General features: G+C 46.9%; 1 long non-coding RNA gene across 1 annotated transcript; it reads right to left on the minus strand.

The window, feature by feature from the left end:
* Positions 1 to 12,567: 12,567 nt before the first annotated feature.
* Positions 12,568 to 17,364, minus strand: LOC147981439 (uncharacterized). The gene is made up of 3 exons (XR_015598929.1): positions 16,717 to 17,364; positions 13,280 to 16,163; positions 12,568 to 13,113 (listed from the first exon to the last, which is right to left on the minus strand). It is a non-coding gene; the product is annotated as an uncharacterized LOC147981439 (long non-coding RNA).
* Positions 17,365 to 22,636: the final 5,272 nt, after the last annotated feature.

Below are 22,636 nucleotides of genomic sequence, written 5' to 3' on the forward strand. Positions count from 1 at the left end.
AAGAAAAATTAATTGTTCGGTTGGTTGTGAAGATACTTGTTAAAGAACTTTAGAAGAAAATACACGGTAGCAAAATGTTTCAAAGAATATTGTGCTTTAGAGTAGTCATACACCAACCTCAACCCCATGTTGAGAATGATGTAAACATTATAAAGATAATTAATATTGGGTTTGTTCTTTCATGCTATTTCAAAAACTGACGTGGGTGTGACTCTCAATGACTCATAATTGTTTCACAATGGCTCGATGTTTGTAAACCCGTCCTGGATTTGAACTCTAAAGACTTATAAATTGAGTTGTTTTTCATGCACTGAGTTCAGATGTCATTCCAACTTGAAGATTGTTACTCCCTCCGTCTCATAATATAAGATCATTTTTGACACTATCATAATGTCAAACATGATGTTATATTATAGGACATAAGGAGTACTTCGTTAGATCGGCTTTCAAAGAACAGTCGATGTCGTGTACTCCATCTTACCACGACAAGTATTTTGGAACAGAGGGAGAGTATTTATTTCTTGCCGGAAGAATCTAAATGATTTTAGACAACAATGTGGGATACGACTCTTTGTACGCTAGCAGCATGCAAGTCGCTCAAATTATAGATCAGGAAGAGGGGCATCAAGGGGGTCCAGTTAGACACTCTCTGAGATCCAAATCTGAATCCATAATGTCCTTTTTATCAGATATGCTTGCCCATACGCACCCATCACAGATGGAGAAGCATATCTGCATATGGACATTGTTTAGCCACAAGTCTGTCTGCGGTAAATTCAGGTTTCATTCTTCACGTGTGTGTTAATCAGAAAATATAGTTAGAACATGATGGGTTTATCTGAGTCAAATTGACTTGTTTTATGGTTGTTTAACATACACATCATTATTATCAGTATTTGTTCCGTCTGAAGAAAACAAATGATTTGGTCAAACTGTCTGTTCAAGTGTCCATGACTGAGTTTTTTTTTCTAAACCACCACATATATTAATAACGACGCCGCTAACTGCCACACGTGTGGCATATACGACATGCGCCCACACACCATGTGTGGTGTGAGTAGGAGGCAGCCCACACAGGCTGTGTGTGGGCGGACATTGAAATTACCCACATGTGTGGGCGCGGCTACTTCGTGCCACACGCTCAACAAATACTACTCATTTTCACCCCGTGCGTGTGGCACGAAGCAAAAAATGCCCACACGTCCTGACGCAGCTACGTTAGATACCCCGCGGGATGAATATTTAGTTGTCATCCTGGTTGGCAGATGTAGTTATCCGGAATGGCAAGTGTAGTTGTAAAAGCATGACAACTCTATCTGTTTTGGTTAATTATAGTTGCCATGTCTAATTTATGGTAGTTGCCGCGTGTAATCAAACCGTAGTTGCCGTGTGTGATTAACTACTTGCCACATATGGTCAAAACAGTAGTTGCCATGTGTGTTTACCTAGTTGCCACGTGTGGTCCAACCATAGTTGACATGTATTCTTAATCACAATTGCCATGTGTGTTTATCTGGTTGCCACGTATGCGCAACTGCAGTTGCCGTGTAGCAAAGAATCACAGTTGTCATGTGTGTGTACCGAGTTGCCACATTCGCATAACTGCAGTTGCCGTGTAGCAGAGAATCACAGTTGTCGTGTGTGTGTACCGAGTTGCCACGTTCGCGTAACTGCAGTTGTCGTCCACAACATAGGAGTGTCGTGTGGGCGAAAAGCAGTTCGCCCACACGCGCATGACCTAGGTGGTGGCTGTGTGGGCAGAAACTAGTTCGCCCACACAACGCAGCTGACAAACAGCGTGGTGCGGGCGTGTGGGCAAACTTTCCAACGCCCACACACCAGCCCCATCCTACGTGGCATAAAAATCAACCTTTTCGTGCCAAGATTCGTGCAAAAGGCACTGGACGACGATCCAGGCGTGTGGGCGAGTTGGGGAACGCCCACACATGTGGGCGTTAGACTTTTCGATTAATTAACCTGTCAAACATGGTATGCTGTCACGTATAATGTATGGTGTACCTACACCTGAACCGGCGCACCTGGATGTAGTTAGGATAGATAGAGATAGGTTATTTCTTTCTCTTCAAGTTCTATCCTCTTCCTGAATATCTCCCTCTCATGTGTAATCCAAACTACATTGTATGTGCTGTATGGGAGGTGCGCCCCACTATATTAACATGAACCCGTCGGCCTCAACAGGCTAAGACGTTTCCAGCTATCGCACATGAGTCAGAACTATCCTTTTCCCATCTAAGCTTCCTGCAAACTCCATCTAGCCCTAGCCATGTCTTCCTCCTCCGGCGCCTCCCAAACCAGCCTCAATGGCCAGGTTACCGAGAAGCTGACACGCACAAACTATGTGCTATGGCGCACGTAGGTCATCCCCCAGCTGTGTGGCGCCGGTGTCTTCGGCTACGTCGATGGCACCCAGCCGGAGCCGGCGAAACTCCTCGTCACCACCAAGGATGGCAAGAAAACTTCATCGCCCAACCCTCTCCACCCAATCTGGGTCAGGGAGGATCAGCAGGTCCGTGGGTATCTGCTGGACAATCTAACGCACGAGGTTCTGCTCACGGTGACCACGGTCACCACCTCGGGTGTGCTCTGGACGACACTCACTGGTATGTTCTCGCCCCAATCTGCAAGCCGCATCAACAACATCAGAACATCCCTCATCAACACGCAGAAGGGGAACCTCTCCGTCGCCTCCTACTTCGCCGCCATGCGCAGCTACACCGACGAGCTAGCCGCCGCGGGCAAGGCGATCCCCGACGATGAACTCGCCTCCTACATCATCCATGGGCTCGACGCCGACTATCAGCCCCTGGTCTCTGCCCTCGACGCTCGTGTGACCGAGGTAACCCTTGATGAGCTCTTTGCCATGCTATCCAACTTTGATCAGCGCATGGCTCAATTGCACGGGTCCGGCGGCGGTGGCTTCAAATCATCCGCCAACGTGGCTACTCGCGGGCAAGGGGACTCCCGATCGCGTGGCCCCTCTCGAAACAAGGGCAGGTCCGGCGGCGGCAACCATGGCGTCACGCCACCCCTCTCTGGTGGTCGCGGTCGTCGTGGACGCGGCGCTGGTGGCGGCGGCAGAAACCGCTCGGACACCCCCCGGTGCTAGATCTGCGGCAAGCCCGGGCACACAGCAAAGGATTGCTGGTACCGGTATGAGGAGGGCGACTACGACTCTCAAGATGACAAAAAAGTCGCTGCGGCTGCCGATGGCTCCTATGGTGTCGACACGAACTGGTACGTCGACAGCGGAGCCACCAACCACATCACCAACGAGCTCGAGAAAGTAACCATGAAGGAGAAGTACCGCGGCAAGGATCAAATTCACACGCCAACGGAGAAAGTATGAGTATACGTCACTTTGGTCACTCAATATTTCGTACCCCTCGTCGCAACATTCATCTTAGAATTTTTTTGCATGTTCCTAGTGCCAACAAGAGTCTTCTTTCTGTCCATAGAATTGCCCTTGATAATCATGTCTTTCTAGAATTTCACCCTTACTTCTTTTTTATTAAGGATCAGGCAACGAGGACAACTCTCTATCAAGGTAGATGTGTCGGAGGCCTCTATCCGTTGATTCCGGAGTTTAGAAGACCAAATAAACAAGCTTGTGGTGCTATCAAGCTTTCGTCCACACGATGGCATGATCGTTTAGGACATGCTTCTTTTTCTTTAGTTGAAAGATTGCTTAGGAAAAATAAGCTCCCGTTTGTTGGTGAGCGTCATAATGAGACAATTTGTGATTCATGTCAGAGAGCTAAAAGTCATCAGTTACCTTACCCAGTTTCTACTAGTGTTTCTATCAAACCATTACAATTGATTTTCTCTGATGTGTGGGGCCCTGCTCCTAGTTCTGTTGGTAGACACACCTATTATGTTAGTTTCATTGATGACTACAGTAAATTTTCTTGGATCTATCTTTTAAAGAAAATCTGATGTGTTTCAAGTTTTCAAAAACTTTCAAGCTCTTGTTGAACAAAAATTTGACAGCAAAATCATCGCTGTCCAATCTGATTGGGGTGGGGAGTACGAAAAATTGAACTCCTTCTTCCAAACACTCGGTGTCTCACATCACATGTCGTGCCCTCATGCTCACCAGCAAAATGGGTCAGCTGAACGTAAGCATCGGCACATTGTTGAAGTTGGCCTTGCTCTTCTAGCAGGCACCTCAATTACCCCTTAAATTTTGGGATGAAGTGTTTCTCACTGCCGTTCATATCCTCAACATGCTACCTAGTCGTGTCATCAACAATGAAACTTCGGTAGAACGGCTTCTCCACACCAAACCAGACTATAAGTCTCTTCGTGTTTTTGGGTGTGCATGTTGGCCCAACCTTCGTCACTACAATAACCGCAAGCTCATGTTTCGATCAAAACCGTGCGTGTTCCTTGGCTACAGTGCTCAGCATAAATGGGTCAAGTGCCTAGATGTCTCCACGGGCCGGGTGTACATCTCCCATGATGTGGTTTTTGATGAAACTAAATTTCCATTCGCTGATCTCCACCCCAATGTTGGTGCACTTGTTCGAGAAGAAATTCTTCTCTTGCCTCCTCACCTCACTAGTTTTGATCAAGGGGGACAAAATATTGATGATCATTTGTTGACTAACTCATCTAATGGCATGCATGAGCTCTGTGTTGATGAAACAGGAGAAAACTGCGAAGAAAATAATCAAAATGGTGAAAAACTTGGGCTATATCCCATGTGTCCCGTGGCAGGAGACAGCGCGGCAGGAGACAGATCCTCCTCGGGATCCGCAGCATCGCAGGAGATCGGATCCTCCTCGGGATCCGGTGGCGCAGAGGAGACAGGCGCGTGCGCGTGCGCTGCTGCGCCGGATTCGCGTGTCTCCGCGCCCGACACACGGGTCCCTCCAGGCGGCACGCGGTACGGCGCCCGTCCCGTCACGTACACGCGGCGTGACCTCGCGCGGCCCAGTGCGGACGCGGACCCAGGAGCTGGCCCCACCATTGTCGACCGGCCGACTGGCGCGCGGACCCAAGCCACAGGGCCATCATTGCGCAATGATGAGCGAGCTCGCGGCTCGGGATCTTCTGCACCAACCCTGGACGTGGTACTTCAGCCACCAGCCACAGAAGATCCGGCCAACTCTGCGCCGACTGGAGCTGCTGCTGGGTCCGCAGCAAGATCTCCCTCGGGATCCGTTGCTGATGCGCCTGTGCAGCCCACTGGATCCTGTGTGGCTGCGGATTCTGCTGCTCCACCATCACGGCTACAACAAGGGGTAACTCAGCTTTTAAATTACAAACATGTAACCAAATATGGTTTGGTCTGTTCCACAGGAGAGCCAGATGAGCCAAAGACCCTTGATGCAGCACTTCGTGATGATAAGTGGAAGAAGGCAATGAATGAAGAATACATGGCACTGAAGAAAAATAAAACATGGCACTTGGTTCCTCCACAGCAAGGTAAAATTTTGATTGATTGCAAGTGGGTTTTCATAATTAAGAGGAGATCTAATGGAACCACCGATTGCTATAAGTCTAGACTCGTTGCAAAAGGTTTCAAACAGCGATATGACATAGACTATGAGGATACGTTTAGTCCTGTGGTAAAAGCAGCTACTATTCGTCTTGTTTTGTCCATTGTTGTTTCCAGAGGATGGAGTCTCAGGCAGCTTGATGTACATAGCGTGTTTCTTCATGGTGTTCTGGAAGAGGAAGTGTACATGAAACAACCTCCTAGGTTTGAGAGTAAGAAAACTCCCTCCTATGTGTGCAAACTTGATAAAGCTATATATGGATTAAAACAAGCTCCAAGGGCGTGGTACTCTTGTCTCTGTCACCAGATGTAAACACTTGGATTTGTTCCTTCTAAGTCAGACACATCATTGTTCATTTATAACAGATCCAATACATGCATCTTTGTTCTCATCTATGTTGATGATATAATTGTGACCAGCTCATCTGATGAAGCAATCAGAGGACACTTAAAAGGCTTGAGTGTAGATTTTGCATTAAAGGATCTTGGAGACTTACACTATTTTCTTGGGATTGAGGTAAAGAAGCATCCGGATGGACTTCATCGCTCTCAGACTAGGTATGCAACTGATCTGGTTAAAAAGGCAGGACTACAAGGTTGTAAACCATCTCTCACTCCATTATCCAGCTCAGAAAAGTTGTCCCTTGCAGAAGCTAAACCCTTGAGTCGGGAAGATAGCACAAAATATAGAAGCCTAGTGTGAGCTCTTCAGTATCTAACTCTTACCAGGCCTGATCTTTCATTTGTTGTCAACAAAGTCTGTCAGTTTTTGCATGCACCTACCACTGTTCACTTGACAGCTACCAAACACATAGTCAGATATGTTAAACATACTCTAGGTATATGTCTAAATTTCAGCAAGTCATCCTCTACTCTTGTCAGTGTTTTTTATGACTATGATTGGGCAGGCTGCCTGGATGACAGGCGCTCAACAGGTGGATTTGCAGTATTTTTTGACCTAACTTGATATCATGGTGTGCACGCAAACAGACTACTGTATCCAGGTCAAGCACTGAGGCAGAGTACAAAGCATTAGCAAATGCCACAACTGAAATCATATGGTTCAGTCTATGTTGAAAGAGCTTGGTGTGAAGAGCAAACAAGCTCCATGCTTGTGGTGTGACAACCTTGGTGCTACTTATCTTTCTGCTAATCATGTATTCCATGCTAGGACAAAGCATATAGAGATAGACTTCCATTTTGTCAGAGAGAGAGTTGCTCAAAAGCAACTTGACATTCGGTTTGTGCATTCAAAAGATCAGATTGCAGATGGATTCACAAAACCTTTGCCCACAAGGAGTTTTGAAGACTTCAAGCATAATCTCAACTTGATGAAGTTGTGATTAAGGGAGGGTGTCAAACATGGTATGCTGTCACGTATAATGTATGGCGTACCTACACCTGAACCGGCGCACCTGGAGGTGGTTAGGATAGATAGAGATAGGTTATTTGTTTCTCTTCAAGTTCTATCTTCTCCCTGAATATCTCCCTCTCTCATGTGTAATCCAAACTGCATTGTATGCGCTGTATGGGAGGTGCGCCCCACTATATTAACATGAACCCGTCGGCCTCAACAGGCTAAGACGTTTTCAGCTATCGCACATAACCAACATAGTTATTACAATCACTCGTTACAAAATTCACCACACAGGGTGGAACATCATTAACAATAATACCATCTGATCTATTGTCAAGACTATACTTAGCAATGAGATGAGCCACCCTGTGTATAGGCTGAACGATTAATCTTTGAAATTTTGAACCCTGTAATAAATTTAACAAGAAACCTTAATGGCAGATTTACCTTTTGGGAACTTTATTACTAATAGTGTTGACGATTATTGTATGTTGAAACAGGTTCTTGTATGGTGCAGTGAACCTATAGACTGTAGAAAGTTTCAATACATTTGCTTGTAATTGTACTTGCAGCTTCTATGGAAAACAAAACAGTGCTACAATCTGACAAGAACCCATTGCAAAAAAAGAAAAAATCTTACAATTAGAACAAGAACTACAAGTTTGCCGGGAATGGAAAGGGAAAGCAAAACAGAGGCAGATGTTGTAGGTTGCCAATAAAAGGATTAAGAAGATCCATGGCAAGACTGCCCAAACTGAAATTATGCACAAAGGACTAGAGTAACAGAGGTCGTGCTGTATTATTTATCACACGAGTTTTTTTATGTTAATAAAAAGTCGTTCAGGTTTATAAGGAGACTAAGCAAGTAAGCATGACATGAGTTGCATGGCTGGGCCAGCATACCATCAGTCCATCACAGTTGAGCAATCTGAGATCAGAGCCGTGCAGCTGCTAGCTCATTCACCGCACGGTCGTTCGCGATGAATTCCCCGCCACACAGGATTTTGCCCGGCGAGCTACTCTTGAGACTCAGTTCTTGGTCTTGTTGTGTTTGTGTCGAATATTGTGTATGAGTTGGGTTACATTTAGACTTGGTATTGTAGTGTGGGTAGGATACATGTAGTGTTGGAGGCGGACATGTTGTATCCTTGACTTCTTATATATGAGGAGGCACCCCATGTTGTAACCCATGACGACTAGACAGCGACAGGCTCGCAAGGGATGCCGGCGTCCGGGTGGCCGGTGTTGCGGTATCTCGGGAAGTAGCGTCGGTAGTCATTGCCCCGGGAGTAGGCGAGTTCGCCGAACCTCGTTGCATGCAGTGAAAAACAGGATTACAGGAGGCAGCAAGCAGGGAGTTCATGGTTTCCTGTTGCATTTTCTATGATATGTATTTTTCCCCATTCATCTGTGCTGTGGCAACGTGATGTGGTCCTCTGCGACCGAGAATGGGCTGGCGGCTGCAGGGGAGGAGCAGATACGGCTAACGGCTGTGATCTCTGCACTGCTGACCCGTGCTGGCATGTTTGGTCTCCTTCTGAACCGCAACAATTTTTTATTAGCAGCAAAAATCGTGTGTTATAAATGATACACCACGACATCCATTACTCGTTCTTTTAGGATACTTTCAGTTTGGGTACAGTCTTGCAATGGATCTTCCTTCTTGAGCCTGGAGAAATTGTTTGCTTTCTTTGGAAAGTAAAAAACTGTAGTTTCTTGTTGTTCTTGTCAGATTTTAACAGTGGTTCATTTTCAACGAACAGCAGATTTGAACAAGTGCCTAGCAACAAGTACAGAATGTAGTAGATGCATGCATCTTACTAGAAAGAACATGGACTGATCCAGTCTCTCTCTCTCTCTCTCTCTCTCTCTCTCTCTCTCATGATACCATCTTAGTTGCAGTGGAAGCTCCAAAACGCGCCAAGGCAGGTACAGTTACAAGTTAATGTACTGAAACTTTCAACGGTGTCTAGACAGTAGACACAATATACAAGAACCTGGCTTCAACATGCAAGAATCATCAGCCCTATTTAAATTCCAAAAAGGTACACCTGCCATTAATGTTTCTTGTGCACACTTTCAGTTGCTAGCTAGCTGGTTGGGATCCTTTTCTAATTATTATAGATTTAGTGTTCCCTATCTGTTGTCAAACTATCACGGCGCTTAATATAGATGACACTGGATCTGGTATACTGATTCTTATAGTCCAGCAACTTCCTTATATTGTTTGTTCTCTTTGGCTTTTGTGCAGTAACATGGGCACCCTGCCTGAAGATGTTTCTATTGATATACTCTGAAGATGCTTCTGTGCAGTAATTCAGTAGAACAGCTGCAACAGTGTATCTGAGATCATTTCCATCAGCAGTCCAGGTTCACTGAGGTTGTTCTATTCATGCAAACTTAAGCCTACAATAATTTACTGCTGATACTATATACTAGTGGGGACTAGTAAGCAGGATTTAGCTTGTCGGAGACCTCGGAATGGACTTTGTTTTCATAAATAGACTGACAGATACATGTCCAGATCCAACAGACTGACAGTTTGATTGTTCAGTCAGTACAGGTTCTGAAATTCATGATGCTTGTGAAATTCAGGCAAACACCAACCACAAGAATGAAATAAAGGATGACATAAAGAAGATTCAGGGAACCACGTCGTGTTCTGACTGCGATTTCAGATCAGAACACTCGTGCAGCGGCAGAGCAGGATGAAACCTTAATTTACCGTCAGACCGGCCCGTGTCTATAAACAAACAATGTCCAGATGCTTGCATTTTCCATCTGCAGTGTGGGAGTATGGGCAAGCAAATCTGATGAAAACAAGTGCTGGGTTCAGATTTGGGTCCCAAGGAGTATCTAACTGGACCCCTTTCTCATCCCTGGCATGGAATTGAAGCAACTAGCATGCTGCTAGCCTGCAAGCGGTTGTATCATGTGCCTGCCCCTGCTGTCTAAATCATTCAGATCCTTCCAGCAAGTAACCATGCAGTGCAGAACATAACAGGATATTGAGAAACCATGGACGACACAACGAACCCAATATTGATTCCGACGATAACACCGGCTGCCTGCCTCATTTTCATCTGTTTCTGGACAACATGGGACTGGGGTTGGCATGTGACTAGCCAATAATGTAGCGCAACATTCCTGCAAATATTTTGCTGCCACCTCTGTTCTTCTCAAGTTTTGTAAACAAGTATCTTCGCAACCAAACGGAAAATTTTCTTGTTGGGAGAAGCACGTGTAAGCAACAACTTGCTGCCAATTTGCTAGCACAATGGAACCAAACTTATTCTCAAAGAGGAACTGAACTTATAGTTAAGAAGGAACTGTTTTTTAAAGGAACCTTTTATGGATTTCCGGCCATGTGTCTCTCTCGGAAACGAGAAAAGTTTGTCTTCTAGCTTTTGCATCGGAGATGCGCACAACGTACATGTAGACACATGCAAACCGGAAACAAACTCGGTAAAAGTTTTAGTTACTAGAAAAACAAGAAAAAAAAACCTCATGGTGCCACTCGAAGGTTCACGATGGCAAAATGCGGAGACTAAAGCCCTGTTCGGTTCCACTCCACTCCCTCGACTCCGCTCCCAGCGTGGGGCAGGCTGTAGCTCGTTTAAACAGAGCGGCTCAAGCCCAGCTCCACAGCTCCACGGAGTGGAGTGGGGCGGAGTGATTCCAAACAGGGCTTAAATCGCCAACGATGATGAGAGGTGGAGCCAGTGTTATGCCGTTGGGTTCAAGTGGGTATTGCTTAGCTATGAATCCAGATATCCAATAAAAATCACGCTTGAACCCGTCAAATCCCAATGCGCAAGCCATGTCTACGGATGCTTCAAACCTCTCGTCACACGATCCCTCCACCAACTCAGCAATCTCCTCATCTTTGGCCTCCCCTCTTCATCCGTCTCGCCGACGCAAGACACCAGCAGCAAACCAATAATGGCAACCGGCAAGCGTGAAGTGAGATCACGTCAGCACATCTTCTCCCTCTTATTTCTACCTGCTATGTTTTCTTTGAGAGTTTGAGTGTTATAGTGTTGCTAGTGGTATAAATTATACTTTACATTTAATTAGTTAGTTTATACCAAACCATCACAAAAGTCAATGAGAGGCCAAATTTTCAGGCTTCACCCAGGGAGGACTAAGTGTATATATGTTGCGTGAAGATGAGACCAACTACTTTTGCCGATCAATTGGAGTATACAAGTAATCGACTTCCTTAACCCATCAAAAAGTCACGGTTGAACCCATTGACTCCCCAACCGCACTAGTCAAAAGGCTTTTGGCCCATATTCAATGCAAGAATAAATGGTTAGTAACTAAATCCCATCGGAGTCCTCCTTTCCAACGCGGGGGCAGTGGCGGACCTCCCGGCTACCTGGGGCGTCTGCCCGGGCTCTGCCATGGACTCTAGCTTAAACAATAGCAGTAAATGTACAAATAACCATCATTTTATTGGGGCAACCAACTGACAGACTAGAACGTAGTGTACATTGCCCAGGCTCTCCAGCCAAGCTGGCTCCGCCACTGGCTGGGGGCAATTGCCACCCCCCCCCCCCCCCCCCCCCATGTGTGCCCACATACACATAGCACCGCCACTGTTTATAGTCCACCCAGGCCTTCAGGGATGAGATGGTGCTCCTCTCTCGTGGCTCCAGCCGCCTAGGCGAGACCCCTGCCGGCTTCACTTTCCAAACACACTTGGTTTTCGCCGTTGCCTCGGAGGTTGATCAGCAACAAAGTGATTCCTGGCTGAAAGAAACAGAAAAGAAGAAGGTTAGTCGGTGGGATTGTTGTTGGCTATGATGATGAGCGGGTGTCGGTCTGCTTACGGATTTTTTTCGCAAAATGTGCATAGGCGAAAATCATGTTGTTGGTGCCACTAAACTTGGTGTTTAGAACTTTGGTTTCCATCAGTGGGGAAAATAGTAAAATATGTAGATATGAGGTGGGCAAACAATAAAAATCCCACCGAAGCCCTCCGAATGTTCTTAACTTCACACTTCTTTCCAACACATAGCACCACCACTGTTTTATAATCTTGGTGTGAGATGGTATCAGATTGTACAATAGCTAGTTCATACTCAAGTTCTTAGTGGAAACATTTCCTAGCTCCGCCCCTGGAGAGAACACGAGTCCCTCACAAGTGTCAACATTGTTGGGCACGAATCTCAGCTTCATGTATGATCTTCTTAACTGGTCTTGTATACCTCAGATCTCGGGTCCCAACAATGTTGGTATATCAAATCCTCAGCCAAACAAAGCAACGCCTTGTGATAGTGAATTTTGTTTAACACGATTATATGGTCAATATGATGCCTTTGCGCATATACCAAAGCTGCATGTTTTAGATTGGAATGTCGCATTGGCACAACGTTGCATACACTGAATTGACAAAAATGTTGAACTGTTTTGGTGCAAATTCCATCTGAAGGTGTCTAGGTAGTCTTTGCAACGGGATATTCCAAAGGCAATCATAAAGTTATACCATGCGATCAAATTTTGGGAGATAAGAACCCGGGGAAATATGATGTTGGCTAAGTGTGGTTCCCAAACTAAATATTCTACAAGAATCTCATTTGAGATCAAAACATGGAACATCTGAATCTAAAAATATCATGATTCTCTCTCATAAAACCAACCGAGAACATTGTTCCAAAATGGAAATGTGTGCACTCCATTTTTATATAAATATGTTTTTACAATACCAAAAGCTAGTCAAGACGACGAGAATGCACACAAAAGTGAGCAACAACACCAACCATCGTTCCAACCGGTGGCGGTGGCCCGGTCGTCTCGCCGATCTCTGCATCCGGCGAGATTTGTGGTCTGGCGGGTTGGCCGTCGACACTCTCGCGGATGGCTGTGCTAGTTATGTTTGATGTCCTGCACTTTGGTGCGTGGATGACGGCAGGCGGCGACGTTCCTCTTCGACTACATTGGATGAAGTTGACAGCGTCAAGATCTGGTGACCACGGGGAAGATCCCCGGCCGACATGCCACAAAATCACTGTCTTGTCGCTTGCTGCGGCCCGATTCTCCACAATCACGTCCATGTCGTGTATAATATGATACGCCCGTGAGCTGTTGGTCGGCCCGATGGCTGTCGAGCATCTCGTATGGCACAACACAGTTGTACGGTGGCCACTGCATCGATGACTGAATCATACAGATTTGCAAAGGCCACGAGGCATTTCATGTCCTACAGACTGAACACTACAACAACTCAACTCTGAAAGAGCAAAAGAGGTGCACAGTTAGACATCACACTGACATAGGTTCACTTGGATGTACAGAGAGAGCAGCACCTTGCCATGAAGGCGTGCAGCAGTAAATTAATTATAACAAACAAACGGGACATTTATGAATTTTGCAAGGTCGATATTTATCGCTATTACCTGTGTTTTTAGCTCATCAGATTGTAGTACCATCTCCGCAACGGTCTTCAATGTCTGCAATGATAAGAAACTTTCAACTGCAAGCTTCTGGCAATGAATGCAAACTAATGAAACACAAGTCCCTGCCGACCAGAAGATCCACTGGAGGCTCCAGTATAAGCCATCTACAGGAGAAGTCCATAGTGTTTGCTGCTCCTTTTTTGTAGGTTATAATTAACCTTGGGCTTCTACCTGGGGAAGCTTTTACAGTGTGCACTTTGGGTTCGGTTCTCTTGTGAAAAAACAGTTTAGTATTCTGCATTTTTCTCCTGATAATTGAATTCAGCTACTGAAGTAACATCAGTGTGAGCTAATTAGGTAAGACTGCATACAGTGACCTCGAAGAGATATAGACCTATGTGAAGAATTTATGAAGTGAGAACTAGTGGCTGTGCATGCAACTGTCACCCACTGGTCAATGTTCGAACTATCACTCCAAATTGTCAGCTTACTCTTGCGGTCTTGCCTGACCTCTCCATGATCATGTTCATTATGAACATATATGCTCCATAGTATGATCCAATCAACACATGTATTATCTCACGACTGGATCAATTTATCTGGAAGAATTTCAGGTTGCCGAGTCTTTTCAAGAACACTACATCTCACCGGAACAAGGCAATCATTACCATGTCCAATTCTCGCTATAATGGCGAGCCTATTAGTCCCCAATAATGCTCCAAGATCCTCTAAAAATCAGCCTCTGTTCATCGTCAGCTCCAACAAAGGGTAGAAAGTAGAAACATAAAGCACCCTAAATATTTACCATTAAGAAGGCCACTAGATAAAAAGGCAAATTCATTCTTCAGTTAAGGAAATATAATGACATGACATATGTAGATTGCTAACTATTCCCTCTGTCCCAAAATATAAGAATGTTTTTAACACTACACTAGTGTCAAAAACGTTCTTATATTATGGGACGGAGGGAGTATTTGGTACAGAGAAGACCACTAGATAGTTTAAATAAAGCAACATCAATTCTTGAGGCAACGAAAATTCACACATGAGTCAGTTCAGTCGGCACATATTTCAAAAGCAGAGCAAAATTAATTTTTAATTTTAGCATCATTACAGCATTAGTCACTTCAGCCCAAAAGAAACCAAGGCAAGCATAGAGCTCATGCAACCACATGACAGTCACAGCTTCCGATCGTAATTTGTACTAGATCGTTGATGGCGCGCGTTGCTGCGCCCGTCTATTTTGACTTAAAAGAGTTGTTAGAGATATGAAGTAATTGTATACATTTGTTTGCAATGCTTTTATATATTGTATTTGTCTCTCCATTTTATAGAATATGATGGGATGTAACTAAGGAGAGAAATCAAGAATATAATGCTATGTAACTCAAGAGAAATCCAGTCTGATTGATCTGCAAAAAAGTACTCCCTCCGTCTCAAAATAAGTGTCTCAACTTTAGTACAACATTGTACTAAAGTTAGTACAAAGTTGAGAACTTTGTACTAAAGTTAGTACATAGTTGAAACATTTATTTTGAGATGGAGGGTGTAGTATTTTGAGTTTTCTCCTTACGTCTAATATTTGAGTTGTGGTATTAAGTGCGGAGATATAAATTATGATTGATATGCATGACCTCTTTTTGCCTCCTAAAAAGACCCCCGCAAAGACTCACATCCTGATAACTAAAAAGATGTCGAGGAAAGACATGAGAGAGAAAAAAGGCAGTACAAATATTTCAGAACTTCAGGGCGATATTTATTATCTTGAAAAATCTCAATGTGTTATGGCCAATAATACAAGTATACATTGTGGTCTAAGGGACAAATATTCTGCATTGCATCAGGATAGATGACTGAATGTGTACTTGCTCAGATTTGAGATTGTAGAATTCCATCTGATCTACAATAATAATAAAAATTCTGAAACTCAATATCAAATGCCAGTGGGTTGTTGTGAAACAATGGCTCAAGTTGTGTTACATCTTAACCAACTTACAATTGCTTACACTGAAGTACAAACAAAATACTTGTTAGCAAGGAAAATCAATTGAGGAAATAACTACTTAAGTAGTGTGCCAAGGAGAAGTGCACAACAGTCATAATTGATCCGTAAATAACATCGTGTATGCTGATGAAAGAAACGATAATAACAACATTACCTACAGAACATTTTTGCTAGTATCTGTAAGAGAACATTTTTGCTAGTATCATGTGTTCCACGGATCTGACCATGTTTTCTGTGCAGGTCTTGAGGGCATTGTTAGGTAATAAACTAATTAAGATGGAGACTACAGGTCTGAATATATTACTCACTAATTAGACTTGCTAGCTAGTACCTCCGTCCAGGTTTATTAGCCCCCCCACTACTTTGAGCCAAACTTTGACCATCCATATTCCCAGTAAAATATAAAATATATGGTACAAAAAGTACACGGTTGGATTTGTATTTGAAAGAGCTTTCCGATGATATTATTTTTGTGACATACTTAAATTTATTGGTCAGCCTAATAAACCCAGATGGAGGGAGTTGCTAGCTATGAGAAAACTTGGGAATCAATTTGAGGTCCTAATGAAGAAACTCATTGATCTCATTAGTTAGCCGATCGATGCAGCCTTGATTCACACGTTGGCAAAAGGTAGAGCTGGCCGCTAGCATGTCGTCTTCTCGTGGGATTTCAACCTTCTCGGTTAGTATATTCCGATGAGACATATATTTTGCAACTGGAACAGTAAAAAGTAGTCTAGCAGCGAACCCAGGCTACAGATAATGGAAAGTGATTGAGCAATCAAAACCGAAACCAGGGGAGTAAATGAGTCTCACCTTTGTTTGAAGACGGCCATTCTAGAATGCATGTCGGCAGATTCAGTATTTTACTACAACTTACTGTCGATGAGAAAGTCAAAATAAATGGAGTTAGTAATGAAGTAAACACCTATTCTGGGCCTAGACTACAAATGAGTGGGCTGGGTTGTTCAAGAAGATAGAACACAAGAGCACAAAAAGAAAACAGTTTTGAGCATCTTGGATGGATCTGCTTCAGTTTGTGTCTGGTCAACATGTTTGTAAGCAATATCAATGGTACTGAAAATGACTTCTCACAAATGATGACATGCATGTCAATAAAGCGATGAGCCCAATCTCTGTATTATGATGTTTATTAAAGACTTGCGAAGCTAGAGAAGCCAAGTCCTTTCTTTAATAAAATATACATTGGGCATCATCATTTTGAGTACACAAATATATGGCCAACAATCAAGAAAATCGGACAGCTTATAGGAGAGAAGAGAGCAACGAAATTTAACAGAGAGGAGACAAAATTTGTCCATCGCTCCTATCTGAAACTCCTATCTGTCTTTGCTAGAACATACAAAAGGGGAGGAGGCTAGGATCTGTAGCAATTTCGCTGTTGCATCAAGATTATTTCCCACTGCCTCACCTCTAGAAGAAATTTTCTTCACCCGTCAATGATGAGGAGAGAGTTGAGGTCAGGGAGCACGCGATCGAGGGTCAGGGAGAGCGCAATAGTCTTTATGGAGTCGTCGTCGCCTTGTGCACGGCTTATGCACCCTCGCCGGCGCCGCCTCCTCCTCAGTCACCAATTCCAACCCCTAGGCTGATTCCCTCGTGCACTTCGGCTGGATCCATCGAGATGAACACGCGCCGCTGGATCGCCTCGATCCCCTCGCGCGGGATCCCGTCACGCGCCTCAGCTGGATCCACCAAGAAGAGCGCGCACCCCGGCAGGATCTCACCACAGATGGCCTGCATCAACGTGGGAACAAAGCAGAGTGGGAGGAGCTCCAGGCCGCCGTCGCCATGGGATGTGGTGCCTCCGCCGCATCTGGGAAGGTGCCGCGACCCCGCCTCAGATGATGCAATCGCCTTGGAGGGAGGGAGGCGTCGCAGAGGCAGCGAAATTAGTGGGGAGCGGCGACGGCAAGGGAGATAGCGGCCGACGGGGTCGACGTCGCCATTGGAGAGGCCTAGCAGAGCACCAGCCGAGTCGTCTCCTCAGCCTCCAGCTTTGTTAGGTTTCTCGAGGGCTAAGATAGCAAAGGGGAAGGGGATAGAAAAAATGGGTCAGACAGCCCAATACCGAGCCCGATCAACCACGCGGCTCCAATTTTGCCACAGGAGCAGCTGCCCAGCTCAGATTGCGGGAAGTGCTGCGCGAGAGTTTTATCCAACGGCCGAAAACTTTAAACATGAAGATCTGGCGGCTGTGAATGCTAATGGCCTGAAAGAGCTCTTAAGGTGCACAGTTATAATGTATTAAAATACTTCAATGCAAACGGAAGAAGTGGCCAGCAGGATCATACTCAATCCAATTCATAGATACCGGATATACAACATCTAGGCCATCAAGAAGCACCACCTTACTCAACAGGCCTCAGATGAAAGGCGAAGCGTTAATAGCATAACCTTCTAGAGCCGGAAAGAAGGTATGCTTAACAAGATTCTGCTTGATCCGAGCTCCAGCCATAGAGAAGCGTGGGCAACCACGATAGAAACTGCCAATCAATTTGCCAGCACAATCAAAATGAAGCAGGCACCCATAAGCACTGACCAGCAAGAGCACGCCACCATCCAGAACGACGTCCACATTCAGATGGTCGTCACAAGCTCCGAACTCCCCCCTGAATTCCGCAACCGGCGATTCAATTTGGTATTTCACTTCCCAAACCTCGTTGCCGTAGTTTTGCATCACCCATATATCAACATATTTTGTGGTGTTGCTCTGGCTATAGAAGCCAAGTGTGTCACTGATCTCGAAGATATACGAGTCAGTGGAAACAAATGGAGCACATATCATCCGGACGACTCCGCTATGGTGTCGAATACTATTACCACCGGTTTGCCGTCACTCTGATAACGCTTTGGATACCAGTGCAGGCTATCATGCAGCCGGGCCGGTAAGTTGAGGAGGTACGCTGACAATGTTTCCAGCCACGCGATGGACCTCGGTGGCCGGTCGGAGCCCAACGCAAAGATATAGCAGCAGGTTTGGTATTTGGGTAAGCCCGTGAAGATCCTTCGCTGCAGTAAGAGGCGGTACTCGCCGGTAGGCTGGTGCAGGTACATCCCCAAGGTCTTGATGAAGTTCCACGGCGGCAGCCTGAGGTAGGCTTGCTCACGCGTGGCCGGGTTGCAGACGGAGAAAATGCGGGACAAGGTGGTGGGAGGCCAAGGCCCCCTAGTCCTGGGAAGGGTCACCTTCATGGTGGCGCCTTGGTCTCGCTTCTGTCGTGCCTCGCCGGCCAGGCTGCGCTTCAAGGCAAGGGTCTGTTTGGAGGGTGTCCTGGAGCATGCGTGGGACGTCAACAGCGTCGCCACCCTGTTTGACCCCTCCATGCTTATCGAAGGGGTGGATTCAGAGGTGCGTTCTGAGGAGGAGACTGGATGCTTCCGGCTTTGGGTATGGATGGATGAGGTAGAGAAGCTCAAGACTAGGGGAGTGTTACAGCTTGAAGAACCAAGAGAGTTTGGCTCACCGGTGATGCATTACCTGGAGTTGAATCTAACGGAGGAGGTGCCGCCGCACTGGGGTCAGATTGGTTTGCTCAGCCACCCAGTGTTCATTCACTTGGATCACATCATCGATTTCTCCAATCCGCCGGACTTGAGTCCTGAAAGCGGGGTCAGCAGAAGCAGTGGGATCAGTGGGATTCCATCTGAGGATGGCACGGTGGCGGAGTGGCCAGGGAGATGGGGGTACCGATGGTATCTCAGCTATGAAGATGGTGATTTCCCGCCACCGGCGCCGCGGGCAGTTGCCCATTCGCGGCTGTGTTTCCCGGACAATGGCGGAGCTGGAGGAGGAGGAAACGGGGGCAGGAGATCTTACGCCAGTGGGGAGAACCATCGACTTGCCACAGCCGGTTTCTCGCAGGCCGGAGGGAGACAACAGCGTGGTGCTGCGAGAAGGGAGGGAGGTCAAGGGAGTGATGGTGGTAGAAGGCATGAAGGGGCGCCAGCGACGCAGGAACCACCGCTCATTGAGACCGAACTGGTGAGTGCTTCCTCGCCGGAGCAGGATCCGTTCGTTGGCTCCGAGAGAGCACCGATCATCAGCGGGCTGCTGTTGTCAGTACAAGAGGGGACGGAGGGGACCGTGAGCCAAGAGAGGAAGGGTGGAAGCGCAGCAGGCGTGCTGTTCTCTGACGGGGGTGCCCTCTTTCATGAAAGGGGGAGCGGTCCCTCGACTGGCTGCATGGCGCAGCTGGCTGGAGAGGAGCAGAGGGAGAAAAGGTTGGCGAGGCAAGAAGAGGAAAGAAGGAAGAGCACCAGCCGAGCTTCAGGGGACGTGCATGCCCCCGCTCATGCAAACCTAAATAATGGTGCATGTGAGCTGGTGGGGATTCGTGCAACAGTGGGGCCCGCAGAGGCGGAAGAACGGGGCGCTGACAGGCGTGAGCTCTTTGACCAGGAGGATGCACTCGTGGCTTGCAGTGGGGACGGTGTGGCGGACGTCGGTGTGTATGGGCCGCATTCGCCGCGCGAAAGCCCAGGAAGAAGGATGGGAGAGCCGGATGTTGGAGATGGTCAAGTTGGGCCGTCTTTTGCGGCCCAGGCCTTGCCGACCACTGATGGAGTTGAGGCCGACAAGGCTGGGGCTGGAACACAGATTGAGGACCGGCCTGACCCGCTGAGCCGCTTTCTCATTAGCTGTGTCTGCCCCCTCCCCACTCCTCTCCTTCCCACCCTGATGGCCGGCGGCGACTTGAGGGCTGGCCCGGCGGGGCTCGCCGCGAAGCGAAGCAGCGGCAGGCTGGAATCCAAGCCAATGGCGAGGTTGTCGGCTATGGACAAGGTGCAGTTCGTCCTCCTCAAGAAGAGTGGCATATGGGATGGAGAGGGGCTGCCTGCAACCCCAGCGCCGGCAGATCTGGAAAGGTACATGGAGATGTTCAAGAAGCCGCTCCCTGGTAGCTTCATCGCAGCGGTGGAGGCCATGCTTGAGGCAACGGGGCCAGCAAAGCAGGGGAAAGGGGGCAAAAAGGGACTGGCGCAGGGTGTGCCGCTCTGATTGGTGCGTCGTCTACAGCTCAATCGGTCAAGTGGTGTTCCTCCTAGTTTGCCAATGTTAGTGTTTTTCCTTTCCTCGCCTGTTAGTGCTGGCTGTGTGAGTTGTATTGTGGTTGTGGTGTGGTGGTGCTGCTCAGCTGTAATCCCCTTTGGGAAGAGTGGTAGAAGTCTAGATGTTCTGTTGAAATATGATGGTTGCCATGAAAGGAAGCTGCTTGAGAGGAGTCAAACCGTTTTATGGATCTCTCCATATTGAGCTGGAATGTGAGGGGTTTAAACAATCCCGCGAAGAGAAGGGCTGTGCAGATTTTTGTGTCTGATCTCAAATGCAACATAGTATGTTTGCAAGAAACGAAGCTCAACGATCCTTCAAATGGGCTGGTTGTGGAGGCACTGGGACCGAGATTCAAGGATAATTTCATCTCCCTCCCTGCGAACGGCTCCAGGGGAGGTGTGCTCATTGCTTGCAATGAGGATTTCGAGATCAAAAATGATCCATCTACGGCTGGGGACTTTTCAGTCTCGGGAACGATCAGATGCAGAGCCAATGGGGAGAGCTGGTCCATCTCCGGCGTTTACGGACCGCAATTGGAAGAGGAGAAGGTCCAGTTCATTGATGAACTGCGAAGGATCAAGTTGCAAATGCTGCCGCGGTGGTTGATCCTCGGTGATTTTAATATGATCAGCAGGGCAAGTGATAAGAGCAATAACAATTTAAATCTGAGAATGATGGGGCGGTTTCGGACTGCCATTGAAGAGATGGAGCTGATTGATTTCCCGTTGCTGGGAAGGAGATTCACATGGTCAAATGAACGGGAGAGTGTTACTCACACGAAGATTGATAGAATCATGGTGACAAATGACTGGGAGGCCAGCTTCCCTCAGTATCAACTGACGCCGGCCTCCACTAATATTTCTGATCACTGTCCCATTGTGCTGAAGAAGATGGAGTGCTCGCATTATAAGGCCTTCCGCTTTGAGAACCATTGGCTTAAGTGTTCTGATTTTCAGGGAGTGGTTCAGATGGCATGGAACAGAGTGGTGAAATCTACTGATCCTATTCGGGTTTTGCACACCAAGCTTTCCAGAACCGCGCAGGCTCTGCGTCTTTGGAACAAGAAAAAGGTACAATGGGCCAGTTTCATGTCGAGCCTGGCGAGTGAGGTGATCTTCAGGCTTGATCTGGCGCAAGAGGAGAGGGATCTGTCCGCTGAGGAGAGGAGGCTGCGTGCTATGCTGAAAGCCAAACTGTTGGGCTTGGCGGCTATTGACAGAGCTAAATGGAGGCAGAAATCAAGGCTAACTGAGATAAGGGAAGGAGATGCAAACACCAGGTTCTTTCAAATCAGAGCTAGTGGAAGGCGCCGCAAGAATCACATACCAAGTTTGAACGGAAGGAGTGGAAGAGTGACTGATCATGAGGGGAAGGCTCAGATCCTATTCGATGGATTCAAAAGCATTATGGGCACACCGTTCTCGAGGACCACAAAAATGAATTGGGAGGCCATGGGATTGCCAAGGCGAGATCTGCAGCACTTAGACAACCCCTTCACCGAGCACGAGCTGCACGCGGCTGTAACTGAGATGCATGGTGAGAAAGCACCTGGGCCGGATGGGTTCACGGGGATGTTTTTCAAGCATTGTTGGCAACTGATTAAAGAGGACCTCCTTGCCGCGGTGAATTGTGTTCACTCGCTCCATGGGCACAACTGGAAGCTGCTAAATACCGCAAATATAGTGTTGCTGCCCAAGAAGGACGATGCTCAGGAGGCAAGTGACTTTAGGCTGGTGAGTCTAATGCACAGTGTTCCAAAAATTGTCAGCAAGATGTTGGCTTCCCGGCTGGTTCCTGAGATCAAGGGGCTTGTCACAAATAATCAGAGTGCCTTCATAAGAGGAAGGGCTATTCAAGACAACTTCCTGTACGTCAAGAACGTGATCAAGGCTGCTCATTCCACAAAGTCGCCCTTGGTATTCCTGAAGCTTGACATCGCCAAGGCTTTTGATTCGGTAAGCTGGGCATACCTGCTGGAGGTCCTGGAGGCGATGGGGTTTGGTCAGAGGTGGCGCGATATGATTTCACTGATTTTGTCCTCCACATCATCAAGGGTGCTTTTAAACGGAATACCTGGCTCACCTTTTGTTCACTTGCGAGGGCTTCGGCAGGGAGACCCTTTGTCCCCGCTGCTTTTCATCATTGCCATGGAACCATTGCAGCGGCTCCTATCGATGGCTGCAGAGCGAACATTCTATCCCCACTGAGATCTCGGATTACCCGCTTCCGATCCAGCTTCTACGCTGACGACGCGGCTCTTTTCATCAACCCCACC

Source organism: Triticum urartu, chromosome 3A (genome assembly GCF_056163025.1).
Source record: "Triticum urartu cultivar PI428250 chromosome 3A, HENAU_Tu73, whole genome shotgun sequence".
In the NCBI taxonomy this organism is placed as follows: domain Eukaryota; kingdom Viridiplantae; phylum Streptophyta; class Magnoliopsida; order Poales; family Poaceae; genus Triticum; species Triticum urartu.